The 17778-nt window shown below is 38.1% G+C and overlaps 1 pseudogene; it reads left to right on the top strand.

Moving 5' to 3' along the window:
• The first annotated feature begins 8449 nt into the window (after positions 1-8449).
• LOC120247403 lies at positions 8450-9318 on the top strand (annotated as a pseudogene).
• The last annotated feature ends 8460 nt before the right edge of the window (positions 9319-17778 follow it).

Below are 17778 nucleotides of genomic sequence, written 5' to 3'. Positions count from 1 at the left end.
TGGACACTTAATCAACTAAGCCACCCAGGCGCCCCAGCACTGCCTTTTAAATTTTGATTGAACTTTCTCTTTTAGAGGTCCTACATGCTATGGCTATGATTTATGCAAGTCTTCAGAGCTGGGGATAATATCAACATTATTATTGATAATTATCCTCTCGAAAAATGATTCTTCAATATTCTAGTGTGACTTTAGAGTACAAACCTTCTTATCCTTGTTATAGAAATAGAAACTCCCTATCTAAATAATTAGAATAATGAGCTCCATTAATTTCCCTGTTTATTATGTTAAGACCAGATTATTCAGAATTGTTATTCATTTATAAGACTATTAATTATCATTAGTATTACTTATTTTGTTTATGAAATAAGTGCATTAATGCCTAAGAACAGAAGTGTTGATTGGATAATCTCTAGAGATTCTTTTGAGACTGCAGGTATGGATAATGTTTCTCTCTTTATTAAGGAAATAAAACAAAGGGCTGGTAACTTCGGAAATGTACAGAACTTATTTAATTTCAACAAGGAGGAAGAAAACAAAACAAAACAAAAGGAGGCTTTCAAAGGACTTGTTTGCCTCAAGTGTATTTGCTATTTTAAAAAGTAACTCAAAGTTGGCATATATAAATTAGACCATGGGTCCCAAGGAATTTTGAGTCTTAAATGAAAAGTGACAGAATGCAGAATAATACAGGGACTTTTAGCTTGTGACAGTGTTTTCAGTTCAGAGAACAGAAAATAATGTGTGGCAATTTCCTTGATCTGTAAAGCCCAGTGTAAGTCGACATACCTAGATGATTGCCCACATAAGACTTAGTGATGCCCCTTCTCCGGATGTGCCTTTCTTCCCAACCTTTGCTCGTTTTCCCTACCCACAGTCTTCCTTATCCTCAGCTGCATGAGCTGAACCCTTTATGGACAATTCATTATCAGCCTCTCCCCTGAAGCCTTCCGTGAACACCTTATTTAGAAGTTCTCTCCACTCCTTGAACTACTGGAGAATATATGATATTTAACAATCACATAATCTATATCAGGCACTGATAAAATATTTAATTTTATGTACTTCTCTTTTTGTAAACTCTTGGAAGGAAGAAGCTTGCTTCCTATTTTCACTGTATTCTTCATTATAACTTACAAAAGGATGTGCAAAGAGTGGATGTTAATACCTACCTTATGAGTTGTAGGTAGGTATTGAATGCTTTTTGCCTCTAATATTTTTCCAACTTATCACTGATGCCCACAATTTAATCATACATTTCACTGGCTTAAGCACTGCAGATTTTTTCCATAAAGACAAATAATCCAACATTAGTCAATCAGTTGTCACTTAGTGTGAATATGTACACATATATTATATAACATATTTTCTGGGACATTCTGAGAAGATGAGGCTTTTGGGTAATGGGAAGGAGAGGGCTGGGAGGAGGGGGTAGAGAGAGAGGAAGAGGTAGAAAAAGGGAGGCAGCAACTTTCCAGACAAGCCAGGGTCAGATCTATGGCTATGCTTTCTCTAAGCCCTGCTAGGGACAGATATTCTCAATAAGGAACTCTTCTAAGAAAACATTTTTTTTAAAATAGCTTTTGTTGTTGTTGTTGTTGTTGTTGTTGTTAAACCTAATTCTAACATAGAATTACTCAAATCTAAGGCCTTCCTGGAACTTGGTGAGTATTGGCAAGTCTGATTCCTTCAAACCTTTTCAAGCTGGCCAGATTGTTTATTCGGAAGCAGCTAGACCCAGGATTTGTCTTTACCACATTAAAACACTTGTCATCCTTCTGTCAGTCTGTGGCAGGACACAGTTGTTATGGCTGTCTTGCCAATTAAGCGCATTTCGGGCTCTCTAATTAAAGCTTCAAATAGTGACATCTGTTCTTCATCATTTTAATCTGTGGTCATTTTCTGAAAGGCCAAAGATGGCCAATTCATCCTTAGACTGGAAATCAATATGCCTCTAACCTCATGTGGCCCAGATTTTATGAATAACATCCATGGTTTCATTCAGAAATGTTCCACCTTGCTTTGATTCTTGGAAAAATAGAGATCATTCTACACTTCGCTTTCCAGATGGTTCTGTCTTTAGCTGGCATTTAGCAATGAGCCAGAAGCCTGTTTGTTAATAGAATAGTCCTGGGTAGTATACTAGTGCTATGTCAGAGACCATGTCTTTCTCATCAGATGCCACTGCAAATAGCTCTGTGCTCAAATGAAGATTCTGACAGGTTGACCAATGACAGGCATTTCCTGGGTTGCACAGCCCTGAAAGATTTGCCCTGAAAAGAGAGGTTTTGGTGATAAGTTAATCAAATCTTTCTGATGCTGGCTTATATCCAAGCTAGACACATGGAATGCTGCCGTCCATCACCTAGACTCTGTAATGAGCATCATATTCTTTACTGCCTATTCATCCATCTATCCATTCTAGTCTTCATCCATTAATCATCTGGGTTTGTGATGCATACCAAAGTCAATAGCAAAAAAAAAAAACAAAAAACAAAAACAAAAACAAAAAAAAAGAAAAAAACCAAAGTCAATAGCATACATCAGTATAGTTCCTTCTAAATACTTCAGCACACTTATCTTTAAGGTTCAAAATTTGTTTACAGTATTTTTCCTTCCGTGACATAATTTATAAACAAGATTTGTAAACTTTAAGTGAACATTTAAGTTTTGACAAATGAATACATGACCCAAAACATCTGTCAAGACACAGAATATTACCCTCATCCCAAAAAGATCTCCATGTCTCAAAAAAAAGAAAAAAAAAAAAAGATCTCCACATCTCCTACCACTACCACTTAACTCCTAACTCTGTTCCATGTACAATCTCTGCTCTGATTTTTTTTTCCCCAGAATTGATTAGTTTTGGCTATTCTAGGACTTCATAAGAATGGGATTACACAATATGTATTCTTTTTTTTTTTTTAATTTTTTTTAATTGCTTATTTATTTTTGAGACAAAGAGAGACAGAGTGCGAGCAGGGGAGGTACAGAGAGAGAAGGAGATGTGGAATCTGAAGCAGGCTCCAGGCTCTGAGCTATCAGCACAGAGCCCGATGTGGGGCTCGAACCCACGAACCGTGAGATCATGACCTGAGCGGAAGTCAGAAGCTTAACCAACTGAGCCACCCAGGCGCCCCCACAATATGTATTCTTATGGAAGGTTTATTTTATTCAGAATAATGTTTTAGAGATCCTTCTTGTGTGTATCAACAGTTCATTCCCTTTTTTAAATTTTTGAGTAGCACTCTGTTGTTTAAATAATCACATTTTATTGATTTATAAATAAATCTGTGTCCATCTGTTGATGGACACTCAATTTCTGGCCAATATGAAGAGAGCTGTTATGAACATTCTTATCCAAGTATTTCTATAGATTAGTCTTTGATATCTCTGGTAAAAACTAAAAGTAGAATTGTGGGGTCACAGTTCTATAATAGTTCTATAGTTCTATAATAAACTTCCAGATTTCCTTTTCCTTCCAAAGTAAGTGTACAACAATGAAAGAATGTAAGAAAATTTTAGTTTCTCTATGTCTTCACCAATACTTGGTGTCATTATTTTTTTTAATTTTGGCTTTGCTGGTCGCTCTATTTCATAATGACTTTGATTTACATGTCTTTCCTGGCTAATAACATCAAGTCCTTTTAAAATTTACTTATTCGTTATTTCTGTACGTTATTTTGTAAAGTGTTCAACTTTTTTTTGATTAGGAAACTTTAATGTTTGTTCTTTATTGTAAAGTTATATGGTTTCTTTATATATTCTCAATGCCAGCCTTGTGAATATTTTTTCTAGACTAGCCTATTTATTTTTGTAATGGCATCTTTTGTTGTGCATACATTTTTCATTTTGGTAAAATGTAAATATTCTTACATTATTGGGTCACTTCTTTATGTGTCTTTCCTGATAAACCATTGCTTACACCAAAGTGATGACTATGTTCCCCTATGTTTTCCTTTAAGCTCTAATTAATTTTTGAGTGTGGTATATAAGAAAGCAGTCAAGTTGCTTTTTCTGTATGGATATTTAGCTGTTCCAGCATTCTATGTTAAAAAGCTATTCTTTCCCCTATTGGATCGCTTTGGCACCTTTGTGGAAAATCAAATGTCTATGTTAAGTGTGCATTTATTTGGAGCCTTCTCTGTTATCCCATCGTTCTTTTTCTCTCTGGTTTGACCAATACCATACTTTCTTTATTACTGCACTGTTGCAGTATGTCTTGAAATCAGATAATGTAAATCCTACAACTTTGTACTTTTGCACTCTTGCTTTGAATATTCTAGGTTCTTTGCAGTTCCATGCATGTTTTATAACTAGCTTTTGTGTTTCTACAAAAAATGCCTGCTAGATTTGTGACCTGGATTGTGTTGAATCTAGAGATTAATTTGACAAGAATTATCATCTTTATGATAATACGTATTCTAGCTTATGAACATGGGGTATTTACCCATTTATGTGGGTCTTTATATTTGCTCAGCAATATCGTGTTCTTTTCAGTGATAACAGTCTGCATATCTTTTGTTAAATGTCTTCCTAAATGCTTTGTGTTACTAGATATTATTGTAAATGGAATGTTAATTTTCCATGATTTTCTCTTGGTATAGAAAAATAAAATTGATTTTTATATTTTAACTTGTATTCTATGATCTTTATAATTCACTTATTAGTTCTATAAATTGTTTTGTAGATTCCTTGGGATTTTCTTTATAGTCAGTGATGTCATCTGAAAATGCATCAGGTTTGCTTCTTCCTTTCCAATCGGTATGCCTGCTTTCTTTTCCTTCTGTTATTACAGATTTGGAATCACGTTATAGTACTCAATGAATAGTGATGAGATTGGACATCCTGATCTTATGGGGAAAATTAATTTTACCATTATGTAATATTGTAGCTATATATACTATACATATCTTTATACACACATATATACATATACAAAGTTGTACAGTTTTTGTAATTGCCTTTCATTAGACCGAGGAATTTTATTTTAATACTTACTTGCTGAGAGTTTTTATCATGAGTAGTTGCTGAATTCACTAAATAATTTTTCTGCAACTACTGAAATGATGATATGTCCTTTACTCCTTTATGTAGTTAATAGGATGAGTTCCACTGGTCGATTTTCAAAGATTCAATCAATACTGCATTCCTGGGATAAGCCCCATGAGGACATGATGTATTATCCCTCTTATATTGGTGGATTTGCTCAAGAACTATTTTGTTAAGAAATTTTGTGTCTATGTTAATGAGTATATTGGCCTGTAATTTTCTTTCTCCCTACCCTCCTTTTGGTAATATCTTTTTCAGTTGTACTAAGATTTTGCTGGCAGATTGATTTCCTCAGCAGATGTCCTCTCAAGTATCGATGGTCAGAATCACATCCTATGCCCACCCCTATATGAACTACTACCAAAGGGATGGTTGCCTAAGCTTGATTTAGACTATTGACGATACACTCCTGAGAGATGGCCTGCTATTGAAGCTGTGTGGAAGAAATTGAAATTGGAGGTTTATTTGGAGGGAGAAAAGGAACAGCTCTCACAATACATACCACAAAAAATATTATTACTATCATCCCCCTTGAGAGAAGGGGAATAAAGGAAATTTAAGAGATTAAATAGCTTGCCAAAGGTACACAGACAGCAAGTAGAAGATTCAGAATTTCGGCAGAATAAAAACAGTGTTACTCTAGATGTCAAGAAACTTGTGATAACTTAGTTATATCATGAAATAACTATGGGATCTGGAGCTATTCACTGAAACTCTCTAGAGCTCAGTTTCCCCTCTTCAGAATTAAGCTCTAAAATGAGCTCTATGAATCACAAATTTTACAGTTAAGGACAGATTGCCATATCATGTTCCCCAAATTGATTAAGGAACCACTTATGACTTGAAATATCAGGAAGTGAATGGCAGTATCAGTTGTATTGAAACACAAAGCTATGAAAATATTGATTTAGTATAAGAAATGTGGAGCAAGAGGAGCTAGTTTGGAAGCCGAGTTTACACAGTATTCTGCCTTCAGTTTCTTTGTAAAAGAGCTTATGATTCTCATAGTTTTAAATTTTCTGCTATTTTGCAATTCAATGAATATCAAGAATTAAAGCATCAAGATTTAAAATTATGGAGGAGACATTATCCTAATGGGAAGAATATAAGCATATCTGAGTTTGGTGTTGGTTCTGCCTTTTACTAAAAGGGTAAGGACATATCACCTGACCTCTTGGCTCTCAGATTCTTCATCAGAAGAAGAGCAAGAGAGACTGGTGAAGATACAGACTTATCTCTCAAAGCTATGTGAAATGTGTGAGATAATATATGTAAAACTAATAGCAAAACATGTGTACCTAGGAGGTATTCAGTAATTATTCGTCCCCCCCCCAATCTTGCTTATGAATGATGTTGATAAATGTGCTTCATGATAAAGTGGATATTTCTTTTTTTTAAAAAAATTTAATGTTTTATTTATTTCTAGGAGAGAGAGAGAGACAGCGTGAGCAGGGGAAGGTCAGAGAGAGAGGGAGTCACAGACTGAAACAGGCTCCAGGCTCTGAGCTGGCAGTCAGCACAGAGCCCGACGCGGGGCTCGAACCCACGAACCGCGAGATCATGACCTAAGTGAAAGTCAGACGCTTAACCGACTAAGCCACCCAGGTGCCCCTAAAGTGGATATTTCTGAGCTTGTCTGGACAACTTAGAATATAGACCTTTATTACTAAAGCTTTTAGTAAAAACTGAGATACTCCTCTCCATGCCTAAAATTGATCTATAGATAGAGAGAATGATCAAGTGAGGGATCTGTAGCAATAGGAATTGTATGTTCATGGTCTTGTGTACCGTGTCTCACTCCTACTGTGTCCTGATCCCAACCCTGAGATGAATACATATTTGAAAAAAAAAATTCTCACTGGATTCTGATGTTGGCCTTTCATTGTTAGGAGTATATTCAGCTGTAACAGAAAATTCAGCTAACAGTTGTTTGAGTAGAAAGAGTACTTTTTCTCCCATAACAAGAAATATGCAGTAGTTAGTGTTGGTTCAGCAGTTAAAGCCGTCAGATTTGGCATTTCTGAAGTTCTCTTGACTTTATCTTCATTTTATTATGGGACAACTGCCACTGTTTCAGGCATCAGGTTCATGTTTCAGTCTTGAGGTTTTACCAATTATCTTTGTCCCCTTTATCAATGAAGGACAAGTTTCCTAGATGTTCTGCTTCAGTCTCTTTGGCCAGAAGGGAGCTATAAGGGAGGCTGGATAAATCAGTTTATGTGCTCTAGCTACTATGGAAGGGGCAAAATTTGTTCATAATGAATATGAACTAACCAAACAGCGGTAAATGCTCCAACTTCCCTTACCAGGTATTTAAGAATTTCTTCCTTAATTGGACACAGTCAGAAATTTACTCTGAGGAAGATTTCCATAGCACTGAAGGAAAAATAAATTCTATCTTAAAGGTTAAGATCCCATGTAATCATTAGAGCAAACTTTAATCCTATATGTAATAACTGATTTTAGTAATCTAAAATCTAATTAACATCTTCCCTAATTCTTTTTCATCCACTAATTTATGCTTAAATTTCCTGTTTCATCCTTAATAACCCTTTTATTCTAACTAACACAGAACATCTCTGAGGCAACAGTGAAAGATGCTAACCAGAATTTTGCAATTACCTATGAAGTAAGGAGCTTCATAAGTAGATTTTTAAGAGGATTAAGGAAACCACTAAGGTCTTGAAGAGGATAGAGTGTGGGAACCAAAGACAAATTTCATCCCCTTGACAATTTTGTCCAGAGCTAATCCTTTTCTGTAGCTCATCATAATGTTTTATATATTATCTATTCCTCTAGTAGCCAATAGTTACATTAGAATCTCTTATTTATTTACTTTTTTCGAAAGGTAAATACCAACCAATACCTGTTCTATCTCATCTGCTATTACTTTCTTATAGAAACCAATGTGACTTTCCTGGCTGATCTCAAAATATACTGTGCACTCTCCTGCTTCTACATCATTGCAGAGTATGTCCCACCCAGAATGCCCTCACTGTCCACTGAAATCTTGCTCATTTGTCAGCGCCATTTAAAAATACTCCCTTATTTGTTCATCCATTTTGGCATACATAGTTTGGAGTTTCTCTCTGCGGCACTAACTATATCCTACCCACTAATGTGAATGGTGGATATAGTATTACAGCCGTATTAAATCATAAGGCCTTTTTCTCAGAGATTCACAACTCACCATCTCTATAGTACCTTCCATGACAACTCTCACATATAGGCGCTTCATTGTTGACCTATTTGTTTAATTTTTACCATATTTTACTCTATTTGTGAATAAATGTAGAATAAATTGTGGAGCAAATGAATACATGCAGCCCAGAGTCCCGGAGTCCCAGTAGATTCCAGCCACAGTCCTGTGGTTGCCTGCCTCCTCTTTCCTTTCGACATGACAGATGTCACTGTGTCCTTTCCCAAGGACTTCTTGGTGGGTGGAGTGGTTGCAGCCATCTCCAAGACTGAGTGGGGTCAAGCTGCTGCTGCAGGTGCAGCATGCCAGCATGCAAATCACCACAGGTAAGAAATACAAGGGCATTATAGACTGTGGTTCATATCCCCAAGGAACAGGGAGTCTTGTCCTTCTGGTGTGGTAACCTGGCCAATGTATGTCATCAGATGCTTCACCACCCAAGGTCTCAACTTTGCCTTCAAAGATAAATACAAGCAGATCTTCCTGGGTGGTGTGGACAAGAGAACCCAGTTTTGGTGCTTCTTTGCCTGGAATCTGGCAGCTGGGCCCACATCCTTGTATTTTGTGTGTCCTCTTGAATTTTCCCTTACCCGCCAAAGCAGCTGTTGTGGAGAAAGCTGGAGCTGAAAGGGAATTCCGAGGCCTGGGTGACTGTTAGTTTAAGATATACAAATCTGATGGGATTAAGGGCTACCAAGGCTTTAATGCATCTGTGCAGGCCACTATGATCTACTGTCCTGCTACTTTGATGTCTATGACACTGCAAAGGAATGCTTCCAGATCCCAAGAATACTCACATCTTCATCAGCTGATGATCCCACAATCTGTCACAGCTGTTGCTGGGTTGACTTTCTACCCATTTGACACTGTGGCCAAATGATGATGCAGTCAGGATGCAAAGGAACTGACATCATGTACACAGGCATGCTTGACTGCCAGAGGAAGATTGCTCTTTTGATAAACGAGCCAAACCTTTTTTCAAGGGGTCTTGGTCTATGGTTCTCAGAGGCATGAGTAGTGCTTCTGTGCTTGTCTTGTATGATGAAATCAAGAAGTCAAGTACATAAGCTATTTACTAGTTTTCCCCCTGTGAACAGGCATGTTGTATTATATAACACAGCTTGAGCATTCTTGCCATTTATCAATGGCAACTATTTACTGGTTGAAAATGGGAAACAATAAAATTCATCTCACCAGTTTTCTCTTAAAGCCATTTCCACAATGATGGAACTCACATATTTTTTATCTCTGTCATTCATGATAAATAAATTTAAAGAAATAAAATATCTGAGATATATATGTGTATATATTGCACATATATAATTATATATGTGTGTGTGTACACACACACATACACACACACACACACACACACACACACACATATAATTGAATAATGGAGTAAATCTGTGCCTTGAAAAATCATTGACCTGAACAAACTGAAAATCTCCCAAATCCTCTGGAGTGCCATCACCGAGTAGTGTGTGTACGTTTTTTTGATATGCAGCTCACTTTTGTCATTTTGTGTTTGAGTTGTTGCTGCTGTTCTATTTTAAAGATATCATTGAAAATAGTAAATTAAGGACTGTATTCTCTGGAATAGATAGTAAACAAAAATTCTGAACATTTGACATTACAATGTGACACTCAGTAATTTATTTACTTTCTCAGAGTACTAAATTGCTAATTTTGGTATCTTGCAATGACTGGGTTCTTGTTGGTTTCATTGTAGCAACTCTTCATTTGGTGATGGTCAGTAGTTAAATTGGATTCTTCTTTCTTTGTCAAGAGAGTAGATGATTTCATAAAACTGCAGTGTTTCTATATATTATTAATAAGATGTCATGTTTTTTCCCCTTGTAGCTCATTTGCTCCAGGCAAGAAGATTGATAATGTTGCCTGTTCTTCAACTTAAAACAGATTCACCCTAAATGAAAGAGCCACTCTGTCAGAAGGTGAGAGATAACATTGCCCAGAATGAACTGGTGGTTCATTGATTCTAAGGGTAGCACAAGAATGTATCACTTCTGGGTCCTGCTGTCTAAAGATGTTGCCAATAGAATGAATTGAGACAGTCTTATCAAATCATTATGAACAAAACATCACTGAAAGAATATTAATTTTTTAAAAAAATCTAACACAGATTCATGGTAATTTCAATTTTCCTTCACACAGGACAGATCTATCTTGATACTTGAAACATTTCAAGTGACAGGCTTTGTGTTTTAAAAAATAGACTCCCTTTCTATCATGTCTCTGATGCAATTTTTTGCACCCACAGAACCTAGGAATTCCTTGAGTTTCAGGAGCAGAAATAGTCCTAAGCTAGGAATAAAATAATTGTTAGACATTTTACCAGAGTCCAAAATGGTTCTTGAATTAAAGGGATGCTAGGTCTAACCAAAAATAAAGGAGAATTTCCATCTAACAGTTTCAGAGGTGTTGTGGGCTGCTAATTTACCCCTCTGCCACTGTCAGTGCTCCTGAAACTATGTGTGAAACCCCAAGGAGAAGCCTGGAAAAAGTCAAATTAAAAGGGAGACAGTTTAGATTGCTCCAGGAATTCAAAATGAAATTGAATGCTGCCAGCCCTGCCTCCACCCCACAGATGAGGATCTTCCAATTATAAAATTTCCATCCAATCTTTTTTCAAAATCCTAGCCTACAAATCTCGTTTTCCCTTTCTTCTTGTTCAGGCTTGGATTCTCTTCATATCTGTGATGCTGTCTTTATTTCACAAAATTAGGATTCCTTACCTTCTGAAGACTAATTTACTGATTTGAGAATGGCCCTTCTTTTGCCAGGGTGTCAATAAATTCTCCAAGACTGTGTTCCTGAAATAGCTGAAATCATTTTCAGGCCAAAGTCCGTAGACATTACATTTTATTATCCTAGAAAGAACCACAAGACATTAGTCACTGCTAGCTGCATTCCTATGCTATGAAAGACTTTTACTACTTCTGTTTTTATATTTATGAAATGCCCCAGTTTTCTCGACATTATTTAGAACAACAAGTCATCATGTTCCTATACTATTATCTATTCTGTGCCACAAAGACTCTGATAAGCTCAGGGGACATTTCCAAAGTGCCTGTTTCTGAGTCATCTGACAGTTTGTGTGTTCTTTACCTCTGGTTTGTGGTCAGTGTCCAGGACAAAATGTTTCAGTTCTTCAGTCTCAGAGGCATGTGAGTCTAGGAATCCACCAGCAAGGTCCCTTTGCTCAATTTTCTTCGAGTGATCATTCCTGAGAAGAATCTCCTTCTGTTTCATCATGGTGTTTTGGGAAGGCCTGCAGCAAGAAGCCTACAGTAAAAAGAAAGTATACCACCTTACTCACCTAAAATGAAGACAATATACTAGTATTTGCCTTTTATACTCTCCCTTTTCACATTTGCACTTATACTGTGGGACTAAAGATAGTAATATCTTTATGTATTTTTAAAATATGAGTTGAATAGTGTGTAATATTTTAAAATATGACTATTCAACAACTTGCATGCCAATTTATTTAAATTTTGACATTCAGATTTATTATAGTTTTTTCATTTTTATTCTATTAAAGCTTTTTTATTAATTTTTTGAAAGGCAGCATGCACCTTAAAAAAACTGTTTCTTAATGTTTATTTATTTTTCAGAGAGAGAGTGTGAGCAAGAGAGGGGTAGAAAGAGATGGAGACACAGAATCCAAAGCAGGCTCCAGGCCCTGAGCTATCTGCACAGAGCCTGATGTGGGGCTCAAACTCACAAGCTGCAAGATCATGACCTGAGCTGAAGTCAGATGTTTAACTGACTAGGCCATCCAGGCACCCTGAAGTTTTTTTTTCCATTTTTAAACACAAAGTTATACTGAGTATCTTATTCTTACTTATTTATCTATTTATTATTACTATTTTTTAGTGTTTATTTTTGAGAGAGAGAGAGTGAATGGGGAAGGGGCAGAGAGAGGGAGACAGAATCTGAAGCAGGCTCCAGGCTCTGAACTGTCAGCACAGACCTTGACACAGGGCTCGAACCCACAAACCGTGGGATTATGACCTGAGCTGAAATCTGATGCTTAACTGACTGAACCACCCAGGTGCCCCTAGGTTTTTTTTTTTTTTTTTTTTTTAACACAAAGTTATACTACATATCTTATTCTTAATGATTTTTGGGAGTTTGTTTATTTTGGGGCTTATCTTGGGTTTGTATATCAAAATGCTAACATAGGTTCTTGAACTTTCTCTTTATCTCATCTCAAATTTCTCCAGAGGCTCTTTGGGAGTAGAATTGAAAATAAAATAGAAGCAGGAGCTTCTGGTTTTCTAAGCAGAGGTTTATTGGTTCCAGGAGAGAGGTGGTGAGGGGTTGCTCTCAGGGCTGGCTCGTCTGGCTGAGAAAAGAGTCCCTCTGGGCAGTAGGACAGACCTGAGCATCTCTGGCTTCATGGACACAGCTGAGAAGACAGTAGGTGCTCCTTGTTTTGAACCCTGAGGTAGAAACTGCCCTGAATCTGCTTTTTCTTTTTTAATTTTTTTAATGTTTATTTATTTTTGAGAGACAGAGAGACAGATTGCCAGCAGGGGAGGGGCAGAGAGTGAGGGAGACACAGAAACCGAAGCAGGCTCCAGGATCTGAGCTCTCAGCACAGAGCCAGACATGGGACTTGAACCCATGAAACATGAGCTCATGACCTGAGCTGAAGTCGGACGCCTACCCAAGTGAGCCACCCAGGAGCCGCCTGCTTTGTTTTACAGTGGTTTAAAACCTTGGGTCATACAACTGGTTGCAACTGTGACCTGGGAAGGGAGAGCCAGCATAGCCAGTTGGTCTTAGCTTTGGCATCCTGCCCTGGGTGGAGTAGCTTTTCCACCCTTTGGATCTGCCAGGCTACCCCACCTCTCTTCTTGGTATTTCAGTTGTCTTGGTACTGCAAGTGAATTCTCCATTCTGTGCTATCTCAGACACCTTGGGACTCTGCCCCTGGCCCACCTCTAGTCTCAGCTTTCATTGTAATGAGAGCTTGGCACAACCTTCAAGTTGCCTTTCCCCAAAAGCTTCCTATCTCAAAGTATACCGTGCATCCTTTCAGTTTCTGTCCTGGGACTTTCTCCAGCCCTGCAGGGGTCTGTAAGGCCCTACTGGGCCCATGCACAAGCTCAGTCCAGAAATTCAGGGTAGTTAATATTTGTCAGCAAACGTGGCCTGAGAGCTAGGATCTAAGTAATACAACCACCTATTCTTTGTACCAGTAAGTGACAATTCTAGGACATCTCTTGAATGCTTTTCTTGATGCCCTCATTACCCACTGCAGAGACTTTAATAATGCTCCTCTTTCCTTGTCTCTCACTCCTCCTACCTCACTCCTGTGTCCTGGGAGCATGTCCCAAATGAACTATCTTCACCCAAATCCCTGTCTCAGCCCCTGCTTTCTGGAAGCCCAAACTAAGACAACTGTCAGAGAAGCGATCCTTAAAAGCCAATTCTCAGAATTGGATTATAAAGCTGGCTCACTCATCAGTCAGGAACAGTACAGCTGGCACTGTCAGTGGTAAGTGTGCAGATAACCTCTAGGCTGGTCATAACCACCGGCAAGTCATAGCATTATAGTTACCAAGATGTTCCTTGTGTTAAATTCAGAGGAGGCACAGATATAAGAGAAAGTGATGGTGTACAGGGGGTGGCTACATCTGATCCATTACATAGTTTGCTACATAAAATTTTATTGAAGCACAGCTATGCACATTCATTTATGCATTATTTATGTCTGTTTTCATGCTATGCCAGCTGAGTTTAGTAGCTGCGGTAGAGAACATATGGCCCACAATTCCTAAAATATTCACTATCTGGCCCCTCACAGAAAAAGTTGGCTGACTCCTAATGTGTATCATGGGTTAGTTTCTGTCAGACCGGATTGCATGCTGATCCCCAGAGTTGCCTGGAGAATAGTATTCTGATCCTCAACTAAAGCTACAGTTGACTAACTGAGATGAATTATATTTTACAACGACGAATCTGTGAGTTGTTTGGGGACTGAACGTAATTACTTGTCAGCGTTGTATAGTAATAATAATGGGGTTTACCAGTTATGACTGTTTAACTGGTTTCAGTAGGACCTGGGGGGTTTTCAATGTTTGAGGCTGGTCACATGGCTGGAATGTGTTTATATAAATAATTCACTAAAAAAGACACCATGAGCATAACTTAGTGTTAGAAGTAAAATGGCTAAAATGATCCCTGACTCACTTTCTATGGAGAAGTGGCTAAGACTGTTTTGGGGGGAAAAGAATGATGATGATGTTATGGGTTGAATGCTTGTATTCCCCCAAATTCATATACTGGAACTTTAACTCCCAATGTGATTGTAATTGAGACCTTTAGGGAGTAATTAGGTTTAAATGAGATCTTGAGAGTAGGGTCTTCACGATGGGATTAGTGTCCTTATGAGAAGAGGAGAGACCAAAGCTTGCTGATACCCTCGTTCTCTCTACACACACACAGTGAGGAAAGACCAGGTGAGCACACGGTAAGAAGACAACCCCCTCTAGGCCATGAAAACACTCTTAGCAGATGCTGGATCTACTGCATCTTGATCTTGGAATTTCTAGTCTTCTGAACTGTGAGAAATAAAATTCTGTTGTTAAAGCTGCCCAGTGTGGTGCTCTGTTCTAGCAGCATGAACAGAGTGATACAGATGAGAAGGGATGAAAATGAGCTTTTTGGTGTCTGAAATGGTTACTAAGTCATCCTTGGTTTGTGAAGTGGTAAAAAACTTTGTGCTTTGTGATGAGAGAAAACCTAATGTACTTAGAGATGATAGATGTGGAGCCCAGGGAGATAGAAAAAATGAACCAAGAAGGTTATGTAGATTGACAGCAAAGGGTGAGTTTTGTCAGTCACTTCATTGCTGCCAGACAAGAGATAACCAAGATTATTATTATTTTTGTGTGTGTGTGCTTGGCCAGCAAGTGAAACTCCAACTGAGAGAATTTGAGCAGATAGAATTTTAGAGACCAAAGCTACTCTTGTTTGACCTCTAGTCACAAAAAGCATGATAAACAGGGGAAATGCTATAGAACAAGAGAATATGCAGCTCAGGTCATGATCTTGCAGTTCATGAGTTTGAGCCCCATGTTGGACTCTGCACTGATAGTGCAGAACCTACTTGCTATTTTCTTTCTCTCTCCCTCTGTCTCTGCCCCTCACTTGCTCATGCTTGCGGACTCTCTCTCTCCCAAAGTAAATAAATAAACTTTTAAAAACAAGAAATTGAGCCACTTTATTGATGGGTATAAGCAGTTCCCTGGGGAGCCATTGTTAAGACTGTTACTTAGAATTAGTGATCCATGTGTAGATTCCCCAGCTCTGGATAAAACTGAATGGGATGAGTGGAAAATACATTTGGGTTAATAGAAGAACTAAAAGTATAGCCATTTTTGTAGAAATTAAAACCTCACGAGAGGGACAGACATTTAATCTTTCATATTGGATTAAAGGAGGAGCACATCATATCCACAAGGAAGAGTGGAGCTACCCATCCCATCTGGCTAAACTTGGCTACATAGTATCAAATGACTTCTACCTAGTGGATGACAGAGTCCCAGGTCTTTACTGTTCAAATGCCATCTGATATAAATGAGAATGGGTGAGAGAGAAGACACTAAGACTATGATTGCTTCCAGCAATATGGGTATGGTGATGTACTTACTTATATATGATTTAAAATAAATGATAGTTGGAAGGTAAAATAATTGCAGCCACTAGGTTTTGTGGTATTTTGTTACATAGCATTATGCAGCAATTAGATAACTAATACAATATCCCATGGTGGATTACAATGTGGGGACTTTGGTAAGTTCTAGTAACAGACTCCGGGTTTATACCTTTAGGGGTGTGAAGGAGGGTTACATTTGCTCCGGTAGGGAACCCCCATCATTTGAAAAGCAGGTCCCAGTGTCATATGGAGCCTAGAAAAGACTGAGTCTTAGGTCATGGGGCACCAAGTAAGATACTATTGACCAAGTTGCCTATCATGAGCTGGATAGTATCAGACCCATGAAGTAACACAATTGGATGGGCACTGCAGTGATGCATTGTACATACCTAAGCTTGGGCCTGGGCAGGTCCAGAATGTACAAGTACATTCTTTGACTTGGTATTCCACATTCCCATACACCCACAAATTCTTCTTCCTCAGCTCACAACATACCTCATGGAAAGTCAATTGATCAAAGAGAGAGAATCTGAGGACTAGCTTCCAGATGGATTTATACAAATATTCTAGTTGTAATCTAAATGTTGCAAAACTGAAGCCCACTCAGTAAAGTCCTGAAAGACAGCAGTGGGGACATCTATCAAATGGTTAAATCTTTGAGAGCTGCACCTGGCATTCCCTATGTGTGGTTATAGAAATAGCTCATGGTAAGTATGTATGAAGAATTCTGGCCAGTGGCAAGTAGCTTGGAAGGCGTAAGATCTAGGACAATGAAATCTGGGAAAACAGCATGCGGGTAGATTTTTTGGTGAAAGGACACAATGTCTGAGAAATTTGTATGAATATTAATGCCCAAAGAGAGCATCCACCACAGAGAAGACAATTAACAGTCAGGCCAACTAATACAGTACATAAACCAGTTTCTATCCACAGGCATACCATCTTTTGCACAGAGGATTCGTGAAGGTAGCTATGGTGGCAATGAGGGAGGTATGTATCGGTCTGAAGCATGGAATACCACTAATCAAGACTGATTTAGCTATTGCCATGGCTGAACATCTAACATGCCAGCAAAGAGGCCAATATTAGGCTTTTAATATGGTACAAACAACCTTATACTTGAAACAAGTTGATTATATCATATCCCTTACACCCTAAAAAGGGCAGTGACTTGTTCTTAACAAAATGATCTACTCTGGATATGAGTGCTCCCTGTTTATTCATATTGGTTTGGCCAGCACCACTGTTTGAGACCTTAGGAAATAAGTTATCTATCAAAAGGATATCCCACACATGTTATTTTCAGACCAAGTGATAAAAGTTGTAAAAGAGGGGCAACACTGGGCTTATGGCACTGGACTCCATTTATCTAACCAGATAGCTCACTATCCTGAAGCATATGACATGTTAGAATGGTGGAAAAGCAAAAGAAGAAGGAGGGAGAGGAGGAGGAGGAGAAGGAGGAGAAGAAGAAGAAGAAGAGGAAGAAGAGAAGGGAAGGAAGGAAGGAAGGAAGAAAGGAAGAAAGAAAAAGAAAGAAAGAAAGAAAGAAAGAAAGAAAGAAAGAAAGAAAGAAAGAAAGACCAAAAGCAACAAAGACTAGAAAGAAACAGAGAACACCACCAGAAACTCTAACTCTACAGGCAACATAATGGCAATAAATTCATATCTTTCAGTACTCATTCTTAACGTCAATGGACTAAATGCTCCAATCAAAAGACATAGGGTAACAAACTGAATAAGAAAACAAGATCCATCTATATGCTGTTTACAAGACACCCACTTTAGACCTAAAGACACCTGCAGATCGAAAGTAGGGGATGGAGAACCATCT

This window comes from Hyaena hyaena, unplaced genomic scaffold, assembly GCF_003009895.1.
Source record: "Hyaena hyaena isolate Hyena2069 unplaced genomic scaffold, ASM300989v1 scaffold_520, whole genome shotgun sequence".
In the NCBI taxonomy this organism is placed as follows: Eukaryota; Metazoa; Chordata; class Mammalia; order Carnivora; family Hyaenidae; genus Hyaena; species Hyaena hyaena.
Note: the sequence above shows the minus strand (reverse complement) of the source record. Positions and strands in the feature narration are given on the sequence as shown.